Source organism: Leuresthes tenuis, unplaced genomic scaffold, assembly GCF_036924035.1.
Source record: "Leuresthes tenuis unplaced genomic scaffold, fLeuTen1.0.hap1 SCAF_12, whole genome shotgun sequence".
NCBI lineage: Eukaryota > Metazoa > Chordata > Actinopteri > Atheriniformes > Atherinopsidae > Leuresthes > Leuresthes tenuis.
The window spans coordinates 146,447-163,625 of NW_027325366.1; the positions used below are offsets into that span (position 1 = coordinate 146,447).

Here is a 17,179-nt window from a genome sequence, read left to right on the forward strand (position 1 = left end):
GTTATTATGTTGTTACTAGGGCTGTCAAACGATTATTTTTTAATTGCGATTAATCACACTTTTTCCATAGTTAACTCACGATTATTCTCTATTTTGAAAATTTAGTTAGAATCAAATAAACACAAAGAAAAAATGTCTTTTATCTTTATATCTATAAATTATATAGCCTGTATATATCCTGTAAACCTTTCTTTCTTTGCCTCTGTCACAACTTCGCGATTAATCACACTTTTTCCATAGTTAACTCACGATTATTCTCTATTTTGAAAATTTAGTTAGAATCAAATAAACACAAAGAAAAAATGGCTTTTATCTTTATATCTATAAATTATATAGCCTGTATATATCCTGTAAACCTTTCTTTCTTTGCCTCTGTCACAACTTCACGATTAATCACACTTTTTCCATAGTTAACTCACGATTATTCTCTATTTTGAAAATTTAGTTAGAATCAAATAAACACAAAGAAAAAATGTCTTTTATCTTTATATCTATAAATTATATAGCCTGTATATATCCTGTAAACCTTTCTTTCTTTGCCTCTGTCACAACTTCACGATTAATCACACTTTTTCCATAGTTAACTCACGATTATTCTCTATTTTGTAAATTTAGTTAGAATCAAATAAACACAAAGAAAAATTGGCTTTTCTCTTTATATCTATACATTATATACCCTGTATATATACCCTGTAAACCTTTCTTTCTTTGCCTCTGTCACAACTTCATTTAAGAGTGCTTCAAACTCATATTATCTAAATGCTTTGACGTAAGTCTTAACATTAAGAAATAAGACTGAAATAACTCATTTGTGCTTTTCTCTGTTAGATAATGGTTCAAACGAATTAATCAACAATGGTTAATATTTTGTATTAATGGTCATATTCTCCGTTATAATATAAAAAAGGCCCATTTTTTATGTAAATTAGTTCATTTTGGGTTACTGAACCAGTCCAGATTTTTATTTTGAACTATTTACCTGAACATTTCCAAGCTTACGGTGAAGACTTTCTGTTTTATTTTAGAATATTCACATTTGAACTGGAAGAAGGGTTTAAAAGTGAAAGCACTTTTATATTTAGATTCTTCTTTTCCAGGAGTTCAGATGTAACTGGGCAAATCGACTTCATTTGGTCAGACCTTTGGCAAAGTGCATAGAGAGGAAGAATTTTTTTTTTTTTGAAGTTATGATACTGTATGTAGGGTTCCATGGTGTAATGGTCAGCACTTTGGACTCTGAATCCAGCGATCTGAGTTCAAATCTCGGTGGAACCTGATCTTTGCTTTCAACAACCAATTCTTCCCTTTGTCATGTTTGATGAGAACGCTGAATCTGTCATATATGAATACCTCACTTACAGTTACTCATTTAATACTTGTTTTGATACACAACATCCACTACACTAAATTTTGATGAGACAGAGGAGCATCATCAGCAGCAGGCTGCTGTCTCTGAGCTGCTCCACAAACAGACTCAACAACACTTTTGTCCCCCTGGTCATAAGACTGGACAACTCTTCATTGGGTGGCCAGGGATAATCATGATTAAACCCATATTCACATGCATATCAGAACTGTTTGCACATGAGCACATCACACAATTTCATATTCATTTTTTCATACATATATCCTATTACACTTTTACAGTAATGCGCTGCATTATTATGTTATTATGTTGTGACTAGGGCTGTCAAACGATTATTTTTTAATCGCGATTAATCACACTTTTTCCATAGTTAACTCACGATTATTCTCTATTTTGAAAATTTAGTTAGAATCAAATAAACAAAGAAAAAATGTCTTTTATCTTTATATCTATAAATTATATAGCCTGTATATACCCTGTAAACCTTTCTTTCTTTGCCTCTGTCACAACTTCGCGATTAATCACACTTTTTCCATAGTTAACTCACGATTATTCTCTATTTTGTAAATTTAGTTAGAATCAAATAAACACAAAGAAAAAATGTCTTTTATCTTTATATCTATAAATTATATAGCCTGTATATATCCTGTAAACCTTTCTTTCTTTGCCTCTGTCACAACTTCGCGATTAATCACACTTTTTCCATAGTTAACTCACGATTATTCTCTATTTTGTAAATTTAGTTAGAATCAAATAAACACAAAGAAAAATTGGCTTTTCTCTTTATATCTATACATTATATACCCTGTATATATACCCTGTAAACCTTTCTTTCTTTGCCTCTGTCACAACTTCATTTAAGAGTGCTTCAAACTCATATTATCTAAATGCTTTGACGTAAGTCTTAAGATTAAGAAATAAGACTGAAATAACTCATTTGTGCTTTTCTCTGTTAGATAATGGTTCAAACGAATTAATCAACAATGGTTAATATTTTGTATTAATGGTCATATTCTCCGTTATAATATAAAAAAGGCCCATTTTTTATGTAAATTAGTTCATTTTGGGTTACTGAACCAGTCCAGATTTTTATTTTGAACTATTTACCTGAACATTTCCAAGCTTACGGTGAAGACTTTCTGTTTTATTTTAGAATATTCACATTTGAACTGGAAGAAGGGTTTAAAAGTGAAAGCACTTTTATATTTAGATTCTTCTTTTCCAGGAGTTCAGATGTAACTGGGCAAATCGACTTCATTTGGTCAGACCTTTGGCAAAGTGCATAGAGAGGAAGAATTTTTTTTTTTTTGAAGTTATGATACTGTATGTAGGGTTCCATGGTGTAATGGTCAGCACTTTGGACTCTGAATCCAGCGATCCGAGTTCAAATCTCGGTGGAACCTGATCTTTGCTTTCAACAACCAGCTCTTCCCTTTGTCATGTTTGATGATAACACTGAATCTGTCATATATCAATACCTCACTTACGGTTACTCATTTAATGCTAGTTTTCATACACAGCTGCTGCACAAACAGACTCAACAACACTTTTGTCCCCCTGGTCATAAGACTGGACAACTCTTCATTGGGTGGCCAGGGATAATCATGATTAAACCCATATTCACATGCATATCAGAACTGTTTGCACATGAGCACATCACACAATTTCATATTCATTTTTTCATACTTATATCCTATTACACTTTACAGTAATGCGCTGCATTATCATGTTATTATGTTGTTACTAGGGCTGTCAAACGATTATTTTTTAATCGCGATTAATCACACTTTTTCCATAGTTAACTCACGATTATTCTCTATTTTGAAAATTTAGTTAGAATCAAATAAACACAAAGAAAAAATGTCTTTTATCTTTATATCTATAAATTATATAGCCTGTATATATCCTGTAAACCTTTCTTTCTTTGCCTCTGTCACAACTTCGCGATTAATCACACTTTTTCCATAGTTAACTCACGATTATTCTCTATTTTGAAACTTTAGTTAGAATCAAATAAACACAAAGAAAAAATGTCTTTTATCTTTATATCTATAAATTATATAGCCTGTATATATCCTGTAAACCTTTCTTTCTTTGCCTCTGTCACAACTTCGCGATTAATCACACTTTTTCCATAGTTAACTCACGATTATTCTCTATTTTGTAAATTTAGTTAGAATCAAATAAACACAAAGAAAAATTGGCTTTTCTCTTTATATCTATACATTATATACCCTGTATATATACCCTGTAAACCTTTCTTTCTTTGCCTCTGTCACAACTTCATTTAAGAGTGCTTCAAACTCATATTATCTAAATGCTTTGACGTAAGTCTTAAGATTAAGAAATAAGACTGAAATAACTCATTTGTGCTTTTCTCTGTTAGATAATGGTTCAAACGAATTAATCAACAATGGTTAATATTTTGTATTAATGGTCATATTCTCCGTTATAATATAAAAAAGGCCCATTTTTTATGTAAATTAGTTCATTTTGGGTTACTGAACCAGTCCAGATTTTTATTTTGAACTATTTACCTGAACATTTCCAAGCTTACGGTGAAGACTTTCTGTTTTATTTTAGAATATTCACATTTGAACTGGAAGAAGGGTTTAAAAGTGAAAGCACTTTTATATTTAGATTCTTCTTTTCCAGGAGTTCAGATGTAACTGGGCAAATCGACTTCATTTGGTCAGACCTTTGGCAAAGTGCATAGAGAGGAAGAATTTTTTTTTTTTTGAAGTTATGATACTGTATGTAGGGTTCCATGGTGTAATGGTCAGCACTTTGGACTCTGAATCCAGCGATCCGAGTTCAAATCTCGGTGGAACCTGATCTTTGCTTTCAACAACCAGCTCTTCCCTTTGTCATGTTTGATGATAACACTGAATCTGTCATATATCAATACCTCACTTACGGTTACTCATTTAATGCTAGTTTTCATACACAGCTGCTGCACAAACAGACTCAACAACACTTTTGTCCCCCTGGTCATAAGACTGGACAACTCTTCATTGGGTGGCCAGGGATAATCATGATTAAACCCATATTCACATGCATATCAGAACTGTTTGCACATGAGCACATCACACAATTTCATATTCATTTTTTCATACTTATATCCTATTACACTTTACAGTAATGCGCTGCATTATCATGTTATTATGTTGTTACTAGGGCTGTCAAACGATTATTTTTTAATCGCGATTAATCACACTTTTTCCATAGTTAACTCACGATTATTCTCTATTTTGAAAATTTAGTTAGAATCAAATAAACACAAAGAAAAAATGTCTTTTATCTTTATATCTATAAATTATATAGCCTGTATATATCCTGTAAACCTTTCTTTCTTTGCCTCTGTCACAACTTCGCGATTAATCATACTTTTTCCATAGTTAACTCACGATTATTCTCTATTTTGAAACTTTAGTTAGAATCAAATAAACACAAAGAAAAAATGTCTTTTATCTTTATATCTATAAATTATATAGCCTGTATATATCCTGTAAACCTTTCTTTCTTTGCCTCTGTCACAACTTCGCGATTAATCACACTTTTTCCATAGTTAACTCACGATTATTCTCTATTTTGTAAATTTAGTTAGAATCAAATAAACACAAAGAAAAATTGGCTTTTCTCTTTATATCTATACATTATATACCCTGTATATATACCCTGTAAACCTTTCTTTCTTTGCCTCTGTCACAACTTCATTTAAGAGTGCTTCAAACTCATATTATCTAAATGCTTTGACGTAAGTCTTAAGATTAAGAAATAAGACTGAAATAACTCATTTGTGCTTTTCTCTGTTAGATAATGGTTCAAACGAATTAATCAACAATGGTTAATATTTTGTATTAATGGTGATATTCTCCGTTATAATATAAAAAAGGCCCATTTTTTATGTAAATTAGTTCATTTTGGGTTACTGAACCAGTCCAGATTTTTATTTTGAACTATTTACCTGAACATTTCCAAGCTTACGGTGAAGACTTTCTGTTTTATTTTAGAATATTCACATTTGAACTGGAAGAAGGGTTTAAAAGTGAAAGCACTTTTATATTTAGATTCTTCTTTTCCAGGAGTTCAGATGTAACTGGGCAAATCGACTTCATTTGGTCAGACCTTTGGCAAAGTGCATAGAGAGGAAGAATTTTTTTTTTTTGAAGTTATGATACTGTATGTAGGGTTCCATGGTGTAATGGTCAGCACTTTGGACTCTGAATCCAGCGATCCGAGTTCAAATCTCGGTGGAACCTGATCTTTGCTTTCAACAACCAGCTCTTCCCTTTGTCATGTTTGATGATAACACTGAATCTGTCATATATCAATACCTCACTTACGGTTACTCATTTAATGCTAGTTTTCATACACAGCTGCTGCACAAACAGACTCAACAACACTTTTGTCCCCCTGGTCATAAGACTGGACAACTCTTCATTGGGTGGCCAGGGATAATCATGATTAAACCCATATTCACATGCATATCAGAACTGTTTGCACATGAGCACATCACACAATTTCATATTCATTTTTTCATACTTATATCCTATTACACTTTACAGTAATGCGCTGCATTATCATGTTATTATGTTGTTACTAGGGCTGTCAAACGATTATTTTTTAATCGCGATTAATCACACTTTTTCCATAGTTAACTCACGATTATTCTCTATTTTGAAAATTTAGTTAGAATCAAATAAACACAAAGAAAAAATGTCTTTTATCTTTATATCTATAAATTATATAGCCTGTATATATCCTGTAAACCTTTCTTTCTTTGCCTCTGTCACAACTTCGCGATTAATCACACTTTTTCCATAGTTAACTCACGATTATTCTCTATTTTGAAACTTTAGTTAGAATCAAATAAACACAAAGAAAAAATGTCTTTTATCTTTATATCTATAAATTATATAGCCTGTATATATCCTGTAAACCTTTCTTTCTTTGCCTCTGTCACAACTTCGCGATTAATCACACTTTTTCCATAGTTAACTCACGATTATTCTCTATTTTGTAAATTTAGTTAGAATCAAATAAACACAAAGAAAAATTGGCTTTTCTCTTTATATCTATACATTATATACCCTGTATATATACCCTGTAAACCTTTCTTTCTTTGCCTCTGTCACAACTTCATTTAAGAGTGCTTCAAACTCATATTATCTAAATGCTTTGACGTAAGTCTTAAGATTAAGAAATAAGACTGAAATAACTCATTTGTGCTTTTCTCTGTTAGATAATGGTTCAAACGAATTAATCAACAATGGTTAATATTTTGTATTAATGGTCATATTCTCCGTTATAATATAAAAAAGGCCCATTTTTTATGTAAATTAGTTCATTTTGGGTTACTGAACCAGTCCAGATTTTTATTTTGAACTATTTACCTGAACATTTCCAAGCTTACGGTGAAGACTTTCTGTTTTATTTTAGAATATTCACATTTGAACTGGAAGAAGGGTTTAAAAGTGAAAGCACTTTTATATTTAGATTCTTCTTTTCCAGGAGTTCAGATGTAACTGGGCAAATCGACTTCATTTGGTCAGACCTTTGGCAAAGTGCATAGAGAGGAAGAATTTTTTTTTTTTTGAAGTTATGATACTGTATGTAGGGTTCCATGGTGTAATGGTCAGCACTTTGGACTCTGAATCCAGCGATCCGAGTTCAAATCTCGGTGGAACCTGATCTTTGCTTTCAACAACCAATTCTTCCCTTTGTCATGTTTGATGAGAACGCTGAATCTGTCATATATGAATACCTCACTTACAGTTACTCATTTAATACTTGTTTTGATACACAAAATCCACTACACTAAATTTTGATGAGACAGAGGAGCATCATCAGCAGCAGGCTGCTGTCTCTGAGCTGCTCCACAAACAGACTCAACAACACTTTTGTCCCCCTGGTCATAAGACTGGACAACTCTTCATTGGGTGGCCAGGGATAATCATGATTAAACCCATATTCACATGCATATCAGAACTGTTTGCACATGAGCACATCACACAATTTCATATTCATTTTTTCATACTTATATCCTATTACACTTTACAGTAATGCGCTGCATTATCATGTTATTATGTTGTTACTAGGGCTGTCAAACGATTATTTTTTAATTGCGATTAATCACACTTTTTCCATAGTTAACTCACGATTATTCTCTATTTTGAAAATTTAGTTAGAATCAAATAAACACAAAGAAAAAATGTCTTTTATCTTTATATCTATAAATTATATAGCCTGTATATATCCTGTAAACCTTTCTTTCTTTGCCTCTGTCACAACTTCGCGATTAATCACACTTTTTCCATAGTTAACTCACGATTATTCTCTATTTTGAAAATTTAGTTAGAATCAAATAAACACAAAGAAAAAATGGCTTTTATCTTTATATCTATAAATTATATAGCCTGTATATATCCTGTAAACCTTTCTTTCTTTGCCTCTGTCACAACTTCACGATTAATCACACTTTTTCCATAGTTAACTCACGATTATTCTCTATTTTGAAAATTTAGTTAGAATCAAATAAACACAAAGAAAAAATGTCTTTTATCTTTATATCTATAAATTATATAGCCTGTATATATCCTGTAAACCTTTCTTTCTTTGCCTCTGTCACAACTTCACGATTAATCACACTTTTTCCATAGTTAACTCACGATTATTCTCTATTTTGTAAATTTAGTTAGAATCAAATAAACACAAAGAAAAATTGGCTTTTCTCTTTATATCTATACATTATATACCCTGTATATATACCCTGTAAACCTTTCTTTCTTTGCCTCTGTCACAACTTCATTTAAGAGTGCTTCAAACTCATATTATCTAAATGCTTTGACGTAAGTCTTAAGATTAAGAAATAAGACTGAAATAACTCATTTGTGCTTTTCTCTGTTAGATAATGGTTCAAACGAATTAATCAACAATGGTTAATATTTTGTATTAATGGTCATATTCTCCGTTATAATATAAAAAAGGCCCATTTTTTATGTAAATTAGTTCATTTTGGGTTACTGAACCAGTCCAGATTTTTATTTTGAACTATTTACCTGAACATTTCCAAGCTTACGGTGAAGACTTTCTGTTTTATTTTAGAATATTCACATTTGAACTGGAAGAAGGGTTTAAAAGTGAAAGCACTTTTATATTTAGATTCTTCTTTTCCAGGAGTTCAGATGTAACTGGGCAAATCGACTTCATTTGGTCAGACCTTTGGCAAAGTGCATAGAGAGGAAGAATTTTTTTTTTTTTGAAGTTATGATACTGTATGTAGGGTTCCATGGTGTAATGGTCAGCACTTTGGACTCTGAATCCAGCGATCCGAGTTCAAATCTCGGTGGAACCTGATCTTTGCTTTCAACAACCAATTCTTCCCTTTGTCATGTTTGATGAGAACGCTGAATCTGTCATATATGAATACCTCACTTACAGTTACTCATTTAATACTTGTTTTGATACACAAAATCCACTACACTAAATTTTGATGAGACAGAGGAGCATCATCAGCAGCAGGCTGCTGTCTCTGAGCTGCTCCACAAACAGACTCAACAACACTTTTGTCCCCCTGGTCATAAGACTGGACAACTCTTCATTGGGTGGCCAGGGATAATCATGATTAAACCCATATTCACATGCATATCAGAACTGTTTGCACATGAGCACATCACACAATTTCATATTCATTTTTTCATACTTATATCCTATTACACTTTACAGTAATGCGCTGCATTATCATGTTATTATGTTGTTACTAGGGCTGTCAAACGATTATTTTTTAATTGCGATTAATCACACTTTTTCCATAGTTAACTCACGATTATTCTCTATTTTGAAAATTTAGTTAGAATCAAATAAACACAAAGAAAAAATGTCTTTTATCTTTATATCTATAAATTATATAGCCTGTATATATCCTGTAAACCTTTCTTTCTTTGCCTCTGTCACAACTTCGCGATTAATCACACTTTTTCCATAGTTAACTCACGATTATTCTCTATTTTGAAAATTTAGTTAGAATCAAATAAACACAAAGAAAAAATGGCTTTTATCTTTATATCTATAAATTATATAGCCTGTATATATCCTGTAAACCTTTCTTTCTTTGCCTCTGTCACAACTTCACGATTAATCACACTTTTTCCATAGTTAACTCACGATTATTCTCTATTTTGAAAATTTAGTTAGAATCAAATAAACACAAAGAAAAAATGTCTTTTATCTTTATATCTATAAATTATATAGCCTGTATATATCCTGTAAACCTTTCTTTCTTTGCCTCTGTCACAACTTCACGATTAATCACACTTTTTCCATAGTTAACTCACGATTATTCTCTATTTTGTAAATTTAGTTAGAATCAAATAAACACAAAGAAAAATTGGCTTTTCTCTTTATATCTATACATTATATACCCTGTATATATACCCTGTAAACCTTTCTTTCTTTGCCTCTGTCACAACTTCATTTAAGAGTGCTTCAAACTCATATTATCTAAATGCTTTGACGTAAGTCTTAAGATTAAGAAATAAGACTGAAATAACTCATTTGTGCTTTTCTCTGTTAGATAATGGTTCAAACGAATTAATCAACAATGGTTAATATTTTGTATTAATGGTCATATTCTCCGTTATAATATAAAAAAGGCCCATTTTTTATGTAAATTAGTTCATTTTGGGTTACTGAACCAGTCCAGATTTTTATTTTGAACTATTTACCTGAACATTTCCAAGCTTACGGTGAAGACTTTCTGTTTTATTTTAGAATATTCACATTTGAACTGGAAGAAGGGTTTAAAAGTGAAAGCACTTTTATATTTAGATTCTTCTTTTCCAGGAGTTCAGATGTAACTGGGCAAATCGACTTCATTTGGTCAGACCTTTGGCAAAGTGCATAGAGAGGAAGAATTTTTTTTTTTTTGAAGTTATGATACTGTATGTAGGGTTCCATGGTGTAATGGTCAGCACTTTGGACTCTGAATCCAGCGATCTGAGTTCAAATCTCGGTGGAACCTGATCTTTGCTTTCAACAACCAATTCTTCCCTTTGTCATGTTTGATGAGAACGCTGAATCTGTCATATATGAATACCTCACTTACAGTTACTCATTTAATACTTGTTTTGATACACAACATCCACTACACTAAATTTTGATGAGACAGAGGAGCATCATCAGCAGCAGGCTGCTGTCTCTGAGCTGCTCCACAAACAGACTCAACAACACTTTTGTCCCCCTGGTCATAAGACTGGACAACTCTTCATTGGGTGGCCAGGGATAATCATGATTAAACCCATATTCACATGCATATCAGAACTGTTTGCACATGAGCACATCACACAATTTCATATTCATTTTTTCATACATATATCCTATTACACTTTTACAGTAATGCGCTGCATTATTATGTTATTATGTTGTGACTAGGGCTGTCAAACGATTATTTTTTAATCGCGATTAATCACACTTTTTCCATAGTTAACTCACGATTATTCTCTATTTTGAAAATTTAGTTAGAATCAAATAAACAAAGAAAAAATGTCTTTTATCTTTATATCTATAAATTATATAGCCTGTATATACCCTGTAAACCTTTCTTTCTTTGCCTCTGTCACAACTTCGCGATTAATCACACTTTTTCCATAGTTAACTCACGATTATTCTCTATTTTGTAAATTTAGTTAGAATCAAATAAACACAAAGAAAAAATGTCTTTTATCTTTATATCTATAAATTATATAGCCTGTATATATCCTGTAAACCTTTCTTTCTTTGCCTCTGTCACAACTTCGCGATTAATCACACTTTTTCCATAGTTAACTCACGATTATTCTCTATTTTGTAAATTTAGTTAGAATCAAATAAACACAAAGAAAAATTGGCTTTTCTCTTTATATCTATACATTATATACCCTGTATATATACCCTGTAAACCTTTCTTTCTTTGCCTCTGTCACAACTTCATTTAAGAGTGCTTCAAACTCATATTATCTAAATGCTTTGACGTAAGTCTTAAGATTAAGAAATAAGACTGAAATAACTCATTTGTGCTTTTCTCTGTTAGATAATGGTTCAAACGAATTAATCAACAATGGTTAATATTTTGTATTAATGGTCATATTCTCCGTTATAATATAAAAAAGGCCCATTTTTTATGTAAATTAGTTCATTTTGGGTTACTGAACCAGTCCAGATTTTTATTTTGAACTATTTACCTGAACATTTCCAAGCTTACGGTGAAGACTTTCTGTTTTATTTTAGAATATTCACATTTGAACTGGAAGAAGGGTTTAAAAGTGAAAGCACTTTTATATTTAGATTCTTCTTTTCCAGGAGTTCAGATGTAACTGGGCAAATCGACTTCATTTGGTCAGACCTTTGGCAAAGTGCATAGAGAGGAAGAATTTTTTTTTTTTTGAAGTTATGATACTGTATGTAGGGTTCCATGGTGTAATGGTCAGCACTTTGGACTCTGAATCCAGCGATCCGAGTTCAAATCTCGGTGGAACCTGATCTTTGCTTTCAACAACCAGCTCTTCCCTTTGTCATGTTTGATGATAACACTGAATCTGTCATATATCAATACCTCACTTACGGTTACTCATTTAATGCTAGTTTTCATACACAGCTGCTGCACAAACAGACTCAACAACACTTTTGTCCCCCTGGTCATAAGACTGGACAACTCTTCATTGGGTGGCCAGGGATAATCATGATTAAACCCATATTCACATGCATATCAGAACTGTTTGCACATGAGCACATCACACAATTTCATATTCATTTTTTCATACTTATATCCTATTACACTTTACAGTAATGCGCTGCATTATCATGTTATTATGTTGTTACTAGGGCTGTCAAACGATTATTTTTTAATCGCGATTAATCACACTTTTTCCATAGTTAACTCACGATTATTCTCTATTTTGAAAATTTAGTTAGAATCAAATAAACACAAAGAAAAAATGTCTTTTATCTTTATATCTATAAATTATATAGCCTGTATATATCCTGTAAACCTTTCTTTCTTTGCCTCTGTCACAACTTCGCGATTAATCACACTTTTTCCATAGTTAACTCACGATTATTCTCTATTTTGAAACTTTAGTTAGAATCAAATAAACACAAAGAAAAAATGTCTTTTATCTTTATATCTATAAATTATATAGCCTGTATATATCCTGTAAACCTTTCTTTCTTTGCCTCTGTCACAACTTCGCGATTAATCACACTTTTTCCATAGTTAACTCACGATTATTCTCTATTTTGTAAATTTAGTTAGAATCAAATAAACACAAAGAAAAATTGGCTTTTCTCTTTATATCTATACATTATATACCCTGTATATATACCCTGTAAACCTTTCTTTCTTTGCCTCTGTCACAACTTCATTTAAGAGTGCTTCAAACTCATATTATCTAAATGCTTTGACGTAAGTCTTAAGATTAAGAAATAAGACTGAAATAACTCATTTGTGCTTTTCTCTGTTAGATAATGGTTCAAACGAATTAATCAACAATGGTTAATATTTTGTATTAATGGTCATATTCTCCGTTATAATATAAAAAAGGCCCATTTTTTATGTAAATTAGTTCATTTTGGGTTACTGAACCAGTCCAGATTTTTATTTTGAACTATTTACCTGAACATTTCCAAGCTTACGGTGAAGACTTTCTGTTTTATTTTAGAATATTCACATTTGAACTGGAAGAAGGGTTTAAAAGTGAAAGCACTTTTATATTTAGATTCTTCTTTTCCAGGAGTTCAGATGTAACTGGGCAAATCGACTTCATTTGGTCAGACCTTTGGCAAAGTGCATAGAGAGGAAGAATTTTTTTTTTTTTGAAGTTATGATACTGTATGTAGGGTTCCATGGTGTAATGGTCAGCACTTTGGACTCTGAATCCAGCGATCCGAGTTCAAATCTCGGTGGAACCTGATCTTTGCTTTCAACAACCAGCTCTTCCCTTTGTCATGTTTGATGATAACACTGAATCTGTCATATATCAATACCTCACTTACGGTTACTCATTTAATGCTAGTTTTCATACACAGCTGCTGCACAAACAGACTCAACAACACTTTTGTCCCCCTGGTCATAAGACTGGACAACTCTTCATTGGGTGGCCAGGGATAATCATGATTAAACCCATATTCACATGCATATCAGAACTGTTTGCACATGAGCACATCACACAATTTCATATTCATTTTTTCATACTTATATCCTATTACACTTTACAGTAATGCGCTGCATTATCATGTTATTATGTTGTTACTAGGGCTGTCAAACGATTATTTTTTAATCGCGATTAATCACACTTTTTCCATAGTTAACTCACGATTATTCTCTATTTTGAAAATTTAGTTAGAATCAAATAAACACAAAGAAAAAATGTCTTTTATCTTTATATCTATAAATTATATAGCCTGTATATATCCTGTAAACCTTTCTTTCTTTGCCTCTGTCACAACTTCGCGATTAATCACACTTTTTCCATAGTTAACTCACGATTATTCTCTATTTTGAAACTTTAGTTAGAATCAAATAAACACAAAGAAAAAATGTCTTTTATCTTTATATCTATAAATTATATAGCCTGTATATATCCTGTAAACCTTTCTTTCTTTGCCTCTGTCACAACTTCGCGATTAATCACACTTTTTCCATAGTTAACTCACGATTATTCTCTATTTTGTAAATTTAGTTAGAATCAAATAAACACAAAGAAAAATTGGCTTTTCTCTTTATATCTATACATTATATACCCTGTATATATACCCTGTAAACCTTTCTTTCTTTGCCTCTGTCACAACTTCATTTAAGAGTGCTTCAAACTCATATTATCTAAATGCTTTGACGTAAGTCTTAAGATTAAGAAATAAGACTGAAATAACTCATTTGTGCTTTTCTCTGTTAGATAATGGTTCAAACGAATTAATCAACAATGGTTAATATTTTGTATTAATGGTGATATTCTCCGTTATAATATAAAAAAGGCCCATTTTTTATGTAAATTAGTTCATTTTGGGTTACTGAACCAGTCCAGATTTTTATTTTGAACTATTTACCTGAACATTTCCAAGCTTACGGTGAAGACTTTCTGTTTTATTTTAGAATATTCACATTTGAACTGGAAGAAGGGTTTAAAAGTGAAAGCACTTTTATATTTAGATTCTTCTTTTCCAGGAGTTCAGATGTAACTGGGCAAATCGACTTCATTTGGTCAGACCTTTGGCAAAGTGCATAGAGAGGAAGAATTTTTTTTTTTTGAAGTTATGATACTGTATGTAGGGTTCCATGGTGTAATGGTCAGCACTTTGGACTCTGAATCCAGCGATCCGAGTTCAAATCTCGGTGGAACCTGATCTTTGCTTTCAACAACCAGCTCTTCCCTTTGTCATGTTTGATGATAACACTGAATCTGTCATATATCAATACCTCACTTACGGTTACTCATTTAATGCTAGTTTTCATACACAGCTGCTGCACAAACAGACTCAACAACACTTTTGTCCCCCTGGTCATAAGACTGGACAACTCTTCATTGGGTGGCCAGGGATAATCATGATTAAACCCATATTCACATGCATATCAGAACTGTTTGCACATGAGCACATCACACAATTTCATATTCATTTTTTCATACTTATATCCTATTACACTTTACAGTAATGCGCTGCATTATCATGTTATTATGTTGTTACTAGGGCTGTCAAACGATTATTTTTTAATCGCGATTAATCACACTTTTTCCATAGTTAACTCACGATTATTCTCTATTTTGAAAATTTAGTTAGAATCAAATAAACACAAAGAAAAAATGTCTTTTATCTTTATATCTATAAATTATATAGCCTGTATATATCCTGTAAACCTTTCTTTCTTTGCCTCTGTCACAACTTCGCGATTAATCACACTTTTTCCATAGTTAACTCACGATTATTCTCTATTTTGAAACTTTAGTTAGAATCAAATAAACACAAAGAAAAAATGTCTTTTATCTTTATATCTATAAATTATATAGCCTGTATATATCCTGTAAACCTTTCTTTCTTTGCCTCTGTCACAACTTCGCGATTAATCACACTTTTTCCATAGTTAACTCACGATTATTCTCTATTTTGTAAATTTAGTTAGAATCAAATAAACACAAAGAAAAATTGGCTTTTCTCTTTATATCTATACATTATATACCCTGTATATATACCCTGTAAACCTTTCTTTCTTTGCCTCTGTCACAACTTCATTTAAGAGTGCTTCAAACTCATATTATCTAAATGCTTTGACGTAAGTCTTAAGATTAAGAAATAAGACTGAAATAACTCATTTGTGCTTTTCTCTGTTAGATAATGGTTCAAACGAATTAATCAACAATGGTTAATATTTTGTATTAATGGTCATATTCTCCGTTATAATATAAAAAAGGCCCATTTTTTATGTAAATTAGTTCATTTTGGGTTACTGAACCAGTCCAGATTTTTATTTTGAACTATTTACCTGAACATTTCCAAGCTTACGGTGAAGACTTTCTGTTTTATTTTAGAATATTCACATTTGAACTGGAAGAAGGGTTTAAAAGTGAAAGCACTTTTATATTTAGATTCTTCTTTTCCAGGAGTTCAGATGTAACTGGGCAAATCGACTTCATTTGGTCAGACCTTTGGCAAAGTGCATAGAGAGGAAGAATTTTTTTTTTTTTGAAGTTATGATACTGTATGTAGGGTTCCATGGTGTAATGGTCAGCACTTTGGACTCTGAATCCAGCGATCCGAGTTCAAATCTCGGTGGAACCTGATCTTTGCTTTCAACAACCAGCTCTTCCCTTTGTCATGTTTGATGAGAACGCTGAATCTGTCATATATGAATGCCTCACTTACAGTTACTCCTTTAATACTTGTTTTGATACACAACATCCACTACACTAAATTTTGATGAGACAGAGGAGCATCATCAGCAGCAGGCTGCTGTCTCTGAGCTGCTCCACAAACAGACTCAACAACACTTTTGTCCCCCTGGTCATAAGACTGGACAACTCTTCATTGGGTGGCCAGGGATAATCATGATTAAACCCATATTCACATGCATATCAGAACTGTTTGCACATGAGCACATCACACAATTTCATATTCATTTTTTCATACATATATCCTATTACACTTTTACAGTAATGCGCTGCATTATTATGTTATTATGTTGTGACTAGGGCTGTCAAACGATTATTTTTTAATCGCGATTAATCACACTTTTTCCATAGTTAACTCACGATTATTCTCTATTTTGAAAATTTAGTTAGAATCAAATAAACAAAGAAAAAATGTCTTTTATCTTTATATCTATAAATTATATAGCCTGTATATACCCTGTAAACCTTTCTTTCTTTGCCTCTGTCACAACTTCGCGATTAATCACACTTTTTCCATAGTTAACTCACGATTATTCTCTATTTTGTAAATTTAGTTAGAATCAAATAAACACAAAGAAAAAATGTCTTTTATCTTTATATCTATAAATTATATAGCCTGTATATATCCTGTAAACCTTTCTTTCTTTGCCTCTGTCACAACTTCGCGATTAATCACACTTTTTCCATAGTTAACTCACGATTATTCTCTATTTTGTAAATTTAGTTAGAATCAAATAAACACAAAGAAAAATTGGCTTTTCTCTTTATATCTATACATTATATACCCTGTATATATACCCTGTAAACCTTTCTTTCTTTGCCTCTGTCACAACTTCATTTAAGAGTGCTTCAAACTCATATTATCTAAATGCTTTGACGTAAGTCTTAAGATTAAGAA

At 31.8% G+C, this 17,179-nt stretch overlaps 11 non-coding genes across 11 annotated transcripts; all 11 read left to right on the forward strand.

Moving 5' to 3' along the window:
- Positions 1-1,203: 1,203 nt before the first annotated feature.
- Positions 1,204-1,275, forward strand: trnaq-cug (transfer RNA glutamine (anticodon CUG)). The gene has a single exon. It is a non-coding gene; the product is annotated as a tRNA-Gln (tRNA).
- Positions 1,276-2,697: 1,422 nt separating this feature from the next.
- trnaq-cug (transfer RNA glutamine (anticodon CUG)) lies at positions 2,698-2,769 on the forward strand. The gene has a single exon. It is a non-coding gene; the product is annotated as a tRNA-Gln (tRNA).
- A 1,358-nt stretch (positions 2,770-4,127) lies between these two features.
- Positions 4,128-4,199, forward strand: trnaq-cug (transfer RNA glutamine (anticodon CUG)). Its single transcript has one exon. It is a non-coding gene; the product is annotated as a tRNA-Gln (tRNA).
- Positions 4,200-5,556: 1,357 nt separating this feature from the next.
- Positions 5,557-5,628, forward strand: trnaq-cug (transfer RNA glutamine (anticodon CUG)). The gene has a single exon. It is a non-coding gene; the product is annotated as a tRNA-Gln (tRNA).
- Positions 5,629-6,986: 1,358 nt separating this feature from the next.
- trnaq-cug (transfer RNA glutamine (anticodon CUG)) lies at positions 6,987-7,058 on the forward strand. Its single transcript has one exon. It is a non-coding gene; the product is annotated as a tRNA-Gln (tRNA).
- A 1,593-nt stretch (positions 7,059-8,651) lies between these two features.
- trnaq-cug (transfer RNA glutamine (anticodon CUG)) lies at positions 8,652-8,723 on the forward strand. Its single transcript has one exon. It is a non-coding gene; the product is annotated as a tRNA-Gln (tRNA).
- Positions 8,724-10,316: 1,593 nt separating this feature from the next.
- On the forward strand, positions 10,317-10,388 carry trnaq-cug (transfer RNA glutamine (anticodon CUG)). Its single transcript has one exon. It is a non-coding gene; the product is annotated as a tRNA-Gln (tRNA).
- A 1,422-nt stretch (positions 10,389-11,810) lies between these two features.
- On the forward strand, positions 11,811-11,882 carry trnaq-cug (transfer RNA glutamine (anticodon CUG)). The gene has a single exon. It is a non-coding gene; the product is annotated as a tRNA-Gln (tRNA).
- Positions 11,883-13,240: 1,358 nt separating this feature from the next.
- trnaq-cug (transfer RNA glutamine (anticodon CUG)) lies at positions 13,241-13,312 on the forward strand. Its single transcript has one exon. It is a non-coding gene; the product is annotated as a tRNA-Gln (tRNA).
- A 1,357-nt stretch (positions 13,313-14,669) lies between these two features.
- On the forward strand, positions 14,670-14,741 carry trnaq-cug (transfer RNA glutamine (anticodon CUG)). The gene has a single exon. It is a non-coding gene; the product is annotated as a tRNA-Gln (tRNA).
- A 1,358-nt stretch (positions 14,742-16,099) lies between these two features.
- On the forward strand, positions 16,100-16,171 carry trnaq-cug (transfer RNA glutamine (anticodon CUG)). Its single transcript has one exon. It is a non-coding gene; the product is annotated as a tRNA-Gln (tRNA).
- The last annotated feature ends 1,008 nt before the right edge of the window (positions 16,172-17,179 follow it).